At 33.7% G+C, this 9,296-nt stretch overlaps 1 protein-coding gene across 1 annotated transcript in view; it reads left to right on the forward strand.

Annotated features, from left to right (window-relative positions):
- Positions 1-9,296, forward strand: part of CCDC40 (coiled-coil domain containing 40) — a 92,013-nt gene that overhangs the window by 65,444 nt on the left and 17,273 nt on the right. The gene's annotated exons all lie outside the window — the stretch shown is intronic.

A 9,296-nucleotide genomic window follows, 5' to 3' on the forward strand; every position in this document is an offset into this window, starting at 1 on the left:
AACAGTTGCTGCAAGGAATATGATAGTCAATCAAGAAAGAATAAAAGGATTGCCTTGTAGTGAAGACCTAATTGAGATTTGATAAAAAAAGAATTTATAATAGGCTTAGTTGGTAAGATGGAATGATTTCCTCCAGTTATGTTTAGCATTATCAGAGTAACAGTAGAGAAGGTAGATGATGTAAATAACAAAATCAAGAATGAACAGATTGTAAGCAACACAAGAACAAAAAGAATAAGGGAAATAAGGGCTTAATAAACCCCAAATGATGAAAATACTTGGAAAAGAGATCATTAGGCTATAAAAAGTATTAGGAAAATTGGATAGCCATATGTCAAAAATGGGATTAGATCCATATTGCACATCATATAACTATGCTAAATTACAAGTGGACTGACAATCTAACTTTAAAACATCCTAAAAAAAAAAAAAAAACCCACAAAGAATTACTCTTCTATGTGGAGAAATGTAGTAGCCAAAAATGAAACCACTCTGGAATAGACTCACTTGTAGACTCTTAAGGAAAGGAATGATGAAAGATTTTGAGCAGTATAATCACATGAAACTGAAAGAAACAGCAGAGGATAAAAAGAAGTTAATTAAAGTTTGGCAAGAAACCCAATTGGTGTGTGTGTGTGTGTGTGTGTGTGTGTGTGTGTGTGTGTGTATAAAATCTGGGACCAAAAATACAAATAAAAAATTAGTTGGGCCCAGAATTAAACAGGAAGAGAACACTGGCAAAACTGACTTTAGGAGTTTGCAAAATAATTTTCACAACTCTAAATTTCATCCAGAAACAAAGGCCCACTTTTTAATAGGAATATTTTACAGATTTGTTAAATGGCTACCAGTGACTAAGAAGTATAGTCTCTGAAGAACTTTTACAAAATATTACAAAGTTTAATAGAAAGGAACATAGCTAGTGTGAGAAAACTATCACACATTACAAACAAGGAATTATGCCAAAGGAAAGCCAGCATAAACGCTGTCATCTAAGAAATGAATATATCAAAAGAAGATGCGTTAAGAATAAAGGATAATGAATGCACATCCTGTGAATGTGATGACCGCGTATTTTAAAATCAGCCTGAGTCAGGAATTCAGGTTAAGGGGAAATCTTCAATCTTTATTCTAAGAAGGATCAGAGGTAAAGGGGGATTGGAGGTAAGGGGAGATTGGCAATGTCAGCAGCTGCTTCAAGAAGCCAGCCAGACCAGAAGCCACAAGACCAGAACCCAGTCAGCAGTCTCTCTCTGCTTCTCTTCCTGCCTCTCTGCCTCCACCACCAAAATCGTCATTTCCTATACAACACATCAGGACTTGCACAGAGAGTGGGCGGGGGCCATTCTTTCTCCAAGCATATATATTAATAGAATATAGTCCAATTACTATTTAGCCTCATGTGCTTGGGACCTCAGTGCATCAACTCAAGCCTCAGCCCATTACATGTGAACTATTATCCTACTGATGTCAGGAGAAAGTAAGAAAGGCCCAAATGGAGTGGATTCCCTGTGGTAAACTTATAGATTTGAGCAAGAATCCCATAACTTGGGCCAACAAAGGTAACAATCTACAATGTTGAAGGGAATGCCCACTTTTTGGGGATTACAGAATCATTTGCATAGTTGAGTATTCTACAACCATGGATTGGGAATTACCACTTTTTGACAGTTCTTACATATTTTAGTTGTCAAGTTTTAAATTTCATATATGCTGTAAATATTTTCCCAATCTGTTTTTCTATTTCATTATTATTGTTATAGAGACTTCTTTATTTTCAAATAGTTAATTGGTCTTGTCCCTAATAACTTATTGAATAAATATTGAGTAATAATTAATTTAATTAATAATGAATTGGCTATAGAATTTTGTTAATTCTTTTAATTATAGAATTAACAATAATTAATTAAATAAGTTGAATAAATTGGATAAAAAATTTATCTCTCCTACACAACTGGAATACTTTATTCAATTTCTAATATATTTTTGTAGTTGATTTTTCCCTTAAAAAGTTTCTCTCTCTTTTAGCTGGAATTCAGCAGGGGATAGGGTATAAAACATGAGGCAATATAGTGTAGAAGATAGAGAGCTGGTCTTGAAGCCAAGAAGACTAGAGTTTAGGTCCTGCCTCTGAATACATATTGGTTATGTGACCCTGGTTATGTAACCTATTAATGCTCTAGGCAACTCTCTTAGAAGAACTCTCTTGTAAGACTATAACTTGCAGAAAAGTGGTGACTTGTAGTAATAATGCCTTTTCCTGCCATGTTGCAAACCAGTTTTCCCAGGTACTAATTTAATGAATTCTTTCCCCAGATTTTCTTTTTGTAGTTTACGAAACACTAATCTTTTCTATACATTTGGTTGGTTATCTGGTACCTCTATTCTGTTCCATGTTTTCTCCAGTATTACTATATAACATGTTTTTAAGCCTATAACTGCAAAATCACTGTCATCAGCCTTTGTCTTCATTGTATTCATTGATATTTTTCCTGCTAACTTTTCAATATGAATTTCATTATGGTTTTCTTTTGTTCTCTAAAGAAGTTCCTGCATATGTTAACTAATATTACATTGAATATATAAATTAATTTGAGTAGTGTTTTCATTTTTTAGTATATAAAATTGATCTATCTATGGACATTGAATGTCTCTCCAACTTAAAATTTAAGTCCTTCTTTATTATGGTCATTACTATAACGTCTCTTAACTCCAACATTAATACCTCTAATGTCTTTTTCCTGGTTTCCTGAAATTAATTAGAATTTTCAATCATGTGTCAAATAAAAGAGATGAGTGTATGATTCCTTGTTCTCTTTGCATATTATGTGGTTTTTGCCTATTTTTCTTACATAAAGGAAAACTTATTAAATATTCTTTTTACTGGGTTTTTTTTTTGTTTTTTATCATTAGTGACTATTGGATTTGACCAAAAGTTTTTCCCATATCTGTTGATAGAATTACTACTTAAAATTCTTTTTTGGTTTATATGCTTTCATTATGTTCATCTTTTTTGTGATATTGAAGCAATCTTCATGTATAAACCTTACTTGGTACTGATGAATAATTTTCTTAATGTAAAATTCATTACAGTCTTATATTTGACTTAGTATTTTTATATCACAATTAGGTGATGCAGTTGGATAGAGTTAGAAGGTTAGAATCTGTACATGAAAGGCCTGAATTAGTGAAGTTAGAAAGACTGAGTTTTTTTTTCCTGAGTTTAAATCTTGCCTCAGATACTTAGTAGTTGTGTTTTCCCTTGATCCTGTTTATCTCAATTCCTCACCTATAAAGCGAACTGGAGAAAAAAGAGACAAATCATTACAGTATCTTCACCAAGAAAACTCCAAATGAGTTACAAAGAGTCAGGCACAATTCACCCGCAAATTTTTACCTCTTTATTGTTTCATGGAATGTTTTCATGTTAACTTGACCTGGTTTTAAAATTAACACATATTTACTTCATAAAAGGTATTGGGTAATTTTTTTCATCTTTTTCTTTATGAATAACCTGTATAATATAGGAATCACATTTTTGAACACTTGAAAGAATTCTGCTGTGAATCCAGATAGGTTTTTATAGGGTAAATTCTTGAAAACTGTTTTATTTGTTCCTATAGAAATTGACTTATTTAAATGATTTACTAACAGGTCACTTTGGACAGTTAATATTTTTGGTAGCTGATCCTCTATTTCTTTTCAATCCTCTAACATATAGTTGTGAGCAGTGTTTGATATGATATTATTGATTTCCTTGTGTCTCTTATGATCTTTTCCTTTTTCATTTGTATTTATAATTTGCATTTTTTCTCTTTTTAAAAACTGAATTTTTAAAGGATGTTGTTGGTCTTTTATTTTAAAAGATTCAAGATTTTATTCAGTGATTCCTTCCAATCTTATTCTATTTATTTTTGTTCTTGTCATTATAACTCTTGTTGAAATAACTGTATAAATATGTATACATATATGGTATTTAACATATACTTTAATATATTTAGCATGTATTGGTCTACCTGCCATCTAGGAAGGGGGTAGGGTGAAAGAGGAAAAAAGTTGGAACAGAAAGTTTTGCAATGGTCAATATTGAAAAGTTCCCCATGCATATGTTTTGTAAATAAAAGGCTATAATAAAAACAATTAACTCTTGTTCAGTCGTTTTTCAGTCATGTCCAACTCTTCATGATTCCATTTGTTATTTTCTTGGCAAAGATACTGGAATGATTTGCCATTTTCTTCTCCAGCTTATTTTGCTGATGAGGAGACTGAGGTAAATAGGGTTATGTTACTTGGAGTCATACAGCTATTAAGTGAAGTCACATTTGAACTCAAATTCTGGCACTCTATTCACTATGCCACCCAGGGGCTCTCATAACTCTTAAAAAAAAAAAAAAAAAAAAAAAAAAAAAAAAAAAAAGCTCCTTTGAAGGATTTCTTTGCTCCCTTTCTAGGACTTTTGGTCAAGATTCCTGTCCTTTAGTGTACAGATTTTTTTTCTCTTTTTAAAAAACTGGGAGGTTATTCATTCCATTCCAACTTTGTGATACTGCTCTCATTTTCTTTGACATTTCAACTGGCAGTGACTAAAAATCATTTATTAGATGCCTACTATGTGCTAGGCATGTCAGTACCTTATAAAGTGGTTAATTTGGACCAGATGTCTTATTACTTTAGGATTCCATTCCCTGCTAGCTGTTTTTTGACCTTTCATTCTCAAGGCAGAGAGAAAACAGAAACAAAATAAGACATGAGTAACTTTGCCTTCTTTTTTAGTATCACTATCCTATTCACCCAAGACAGTGGTCTTGTCACATGGGTAGCAGTGGATGGAATATTTCCCTTCCCTTTCCTTCCTTGGTCTGAAACTCAGGAAGACCTGCATTCAAGTTAAATTTCAGACACAATGTGACCCTGGGAAACCTCTGTCTGCCTTGCTTTTCTCAATTGTAAAATGGAGGTAGTAACATAAACTACTTCTCAGAGATGTTGTGAGGTTCAAATAAGATAATATATGCTTAAGTGCTTAGCACAGTAACTGGCATAGTAGGTATTAATAAATGCTTGTTCCCTTCCCATGGTTGCCTTTATAACCTCCCCCTACTCAAAAAAAAAAAAAAAAAAAAAAAAAAAAAAAAAAAAAGCTTTTACACATACATATCTATCTATATATGTGTGTGCATATCTCCAGACATTCTGTGGTTAAACCAAAGTGGTTATCTTGCCTTGATACTAGCTGGCTGTTTTATGCTTATTATATCTTCACTCCTTGCTTTTCTCTCTCTTATAATTCCTGATTTCCTTTAAAATCAGGAGCAGCTGGGTGGCACAGTGTTTAGAGCACCAGCCCTGAAGTCAGGAGGACCTGAGTTAAAATCTGAACTCTGGGCAAGTCATTTAAACCCCAAATGCCTCAGCAAAACAAACGAACAAATAAAAAACCCCAAAAAACCAAAAAATTAAAAAAACTATGAAGCCTAACTAATCTTCCTCCCTCCTATCTTCTGATGCCTTTATCTCTATCCAAATCACGTGTTTTATTTTTCATATCTGTATCTATCTGTCTCATTAGAGAGCAGAATCTGTTTCACTTTTCCCTTCCTATCACCTGTGCTGGACAAAGCTGGTACATATTTGGTGCATAATAAATGTTTGATTATTGATTGTTCCTGCTAATATAATTAAGGGGTGGGTCCTTTTTTGTCCTTAGTTCCCAGTCTCAGTACATTCTGTGCTCTAACACATCTAACATTATTTGTATAATACCATACTAATGTTCAGTCTTTATTAATGCTCTTGGTTCTATTTTCTTCATATATATGTATATATATATATATATATTTTTAATTAACATTGTTTAGAAACACATTCTAAACACTGTGTAAGTTCCTTGTGCATCTATATTGTTTTCTTCAAACAACTTTCATTTTTTTCCCTCTGCTGTAGTTGTTTTCTTTGTATCTTTGTAATTTCATTCTTGAATTTCCCATTTATCCTGAACTGACTTCCCAAATAGAATTTTAGTCCACTGGATCCTATGTGAATCTTTTGAAATCTCTCTTTTTCAAAATGTAGGACCATAGCTGCCTTTCCTCTCCTCTCCTCTTCTCTGTTACAAATCCCAAGAGGCAGTGATCAGTTCTATACAAGGATCTCATCATTTCTATTCTAGCAATCAGTTCCTTCCTGTTAATAAGAATAAGATCCAGTATAGACTTACTGCTTAATTGCTTGCTCCATTTTTTGAAAGATAAAAAATGACCATTAAATCAAGTTAGAAAGTTATTCTGCTTTTGGCAGGGAGCTTCAGGGCCAGAATAACTGATGTCTCTTGATCTTTTTCCTGATTACTTTTTCATCTACTTCCTCTTTCTGCCTAGGTAGTATACTCCAATGGCTGCCATATCACATACCTACTCAACAAATTCTATATTATGTCTAGGGTCAAATGTAAACTCCTTTGGTTTTGTAAAACTTTCTTAACCTTCTTCCAAACTATCTTTACAATGACATCACATTTTACTCCTCTTTATGAACTCTTGTCTAGCCAAATTAGCTTTAATGTTTGGATGTCCTTTCTATTCCTTCTGCCTATTAGAATCCCTTGTTTTCTTTAAAGTTCACTTTGTACATGAGAGTTTTCTTGGTTTTATCAACTCTTAATGCTTTTCCCCCAAATTATCTTATGTGTATATTGTTTTGATTATATATGTGTATGCATATGTTATCTCTGTTTGAAGAAGGGACCTCAAAACTCTAAAACTCCTTGAAGGAGAAAATCTTCAACTTTGCCTCAGTGAGGGACCCTGCCTGAGAGAAACAAGACAGTTCCATTCTATTATCTAGGTGAGGTTGGTTCAGTCCTGAGCAAAAGAATTCCAACCCTATTGAATTAAAGATACTCATTCAATTTTATTCAAATTCTAGCTCAAGCTGAAACTTGTAGATGAGCCAACTTGAGCTATCCCAGCCCCCACTAAGACCCAATATAATAGCTTCTTTCAACAAAGGTCTTTTGCAGATGGACCTCGGTAGCTCAGTCAGCTGCCAGGACTTTCTGTCCACTGAGAATTGCATTCTCAGTGCAAAACTCCATCTTCCAATAGATCTGTCACTATAGAAGTCAGTCTCTTGGTAAACTGATTTCTATTTAACAATAAACTTTCATTTTGCAACTAATAATTTGTGAATGAGTGAATTTTTTCACTCCTAAAATCTGTGGCTGATTTAAAGGGGATTCTTAACAACTCTCTTATAGCCACTAATCTAAACCACTCAAACAGCATCATGTTCAGTAGAATGTAAATAATTTGAGGTCAAGGACTATTTTATTTAGTAAATGTTCAATAATTACTTGTTGATTGATTGTCAAAATCATTTCTGTTTCTGTCTCCATTGATTTTGATATAAATGTCTTCTACTGTGCTTCTCCTCTGATTCTTTTATTTCTTTACATAAATATAAACTTCAATCTACAGTTCATCTCCCCTTTATTTATCTTGTTTCTTTTGAGCTGTGTTCTATTTATGAATCTCTTATTCATCCTAAATTTCAGCAATAATCATGAGGCCAAATTTATGCCCTTCTAACAGAAGGATCCCTCAGTTCTCTCACTCATTGACTAAACAGTAGGCATTTGTTTTTGAAATCACAGATTTTATTACTTCTTTCTTGGATTTTGTCTTCTGAGATCTGGAATTTTCAGTTTCTTATTCCAGACTTCATAGATATCATTAATAATTTTCTGGTTTCTTCTGGTAGTTTCATGGATCACCAGGAGGGAGTAGTTGCCAACTGTCTTGATAAATCTTTGAAGGTTCCCTGTTGTGTATTGGAAACATGGCCTGAGACACAACAGACTTATCCTTATTATCAACTCAAAAAATTGCTGCATCAATCCTCCTGGGAAGAGAATCACCAATCACCCTTCAGAACTTGTTCTGACTCTCTCCCAGTATCTTTTATTTCAGTGATTTCCATTTAATACAATAAGAACATTATTATCTAACATTTATGTACTGCTCACTACGTTGCTGGACAAGGAAAGTCAGGTAAACAGAGGTAACTTCTCCTGGTGCCAAAAGCCACATTTGAGCTGAGATTTTCCTGACTCCCCACCTGGTACTTGCTCTATTGAATCACTAGCTGTCCCATTTAGTACAAAGGCCAACAATAGTCCAAGGAAACTCTTTTACACTAAAAATCCTTTAATAGTACCTTAAGCAGTAAATAATTGCAGAATAAGATGAACATATTAAATTACCCAGGGGATTCAGAACACAGTTTTGTTGTTATTATTGAAAGGAATTTGCTGAACAAAAAAACACTGAAAATCATTATTCTTCCTGATAGCTTCTTGGCCTCTACTATTTCATTCCTTAGAGGACAAGTAGCTGCTGCTTCTTTAGAGCACTTGGGTCCCTATTTTTGGAGAAAGAGAGCTTCAGATTTGTTTTTCAGTTCTAAAAGGACACTTATCCTTTCCCCTTCCCTTCCTTGCCTTTTCTCTGTGCAACATCCTTCCATTTTCCCACTTTTTAGCAAAGGTCAAGTTTTCCCTCCTTAACTTCAGATCCATCCCATATTCCTCCTCCCCAGAAAGTGTCTTTCTTCTGAGTTTGTTTGTGGTAGTTATTGTTTTTAATACTTCATTATGAAGCATTTAATGCTTCCTAATTCCTGATCATGTGTAAAAAGATGCTCAAGTGTCTTTAACATTTCTCCTATGAGGGAAACTAGCTTATACTTGGAATCTTTTCCATAGCAAATGGGGCTTTCGGAGAACCCCCTCCTGTGCTTCTGGCAGAGGTAGGGAAAAGATAAGCCTGAGTCAGCTATTGTCTTCTTTGGGGTGGGGGGATTTGTTGGGGTTATCAGACCTATATTGGTCTGAAGGTAGCAGCCAATAGAGCTCAAGTTTTTTCTATTTGTGTATGTCTGCATTTCTATTTTGAAATCTTTTGTCGTTATTCTTTTACCCCTTCATTATTCTTAATGGGGTTAAAGGAGTGTGAATGCTGTTTCATAATCCAAAAAAGATTTTTCATATTACTCAGCTACCTTTACTGATTTCTCTTCATGTTAATAAGTTGTTATTTTACATTAATTTCCTAAGGGTTTTTTTTAAACATAAGAAAAAGTGCACCTTGTTCAGAGTATAATTTTTAATACAAGGATGAACTGGAAAATGAAAAATTCAGGCTGCTATAACCATAGAACCTGGAACCATGTGTATTTTACTTGGTTCTATATAATCATATCATATTTTTAAATTCTAGTTGTCTCTCTTCACATAACCT

The sequence above is a fragment of the Sarcophilus harrisii genome, chromosome 4, assembly GCF_902635505.1.
Source record: "Sarcophilus harrisii chromosome 4, mSarHar1.11, whole genome shotgun sequence".
NCBI classification, from domain to species: Eukaryota; Metazoa; Chordata; class Mammalia; order Dasyuromorphia; family Dasyuridae; genus Sarcophilus; species Sarcophilus harrisii.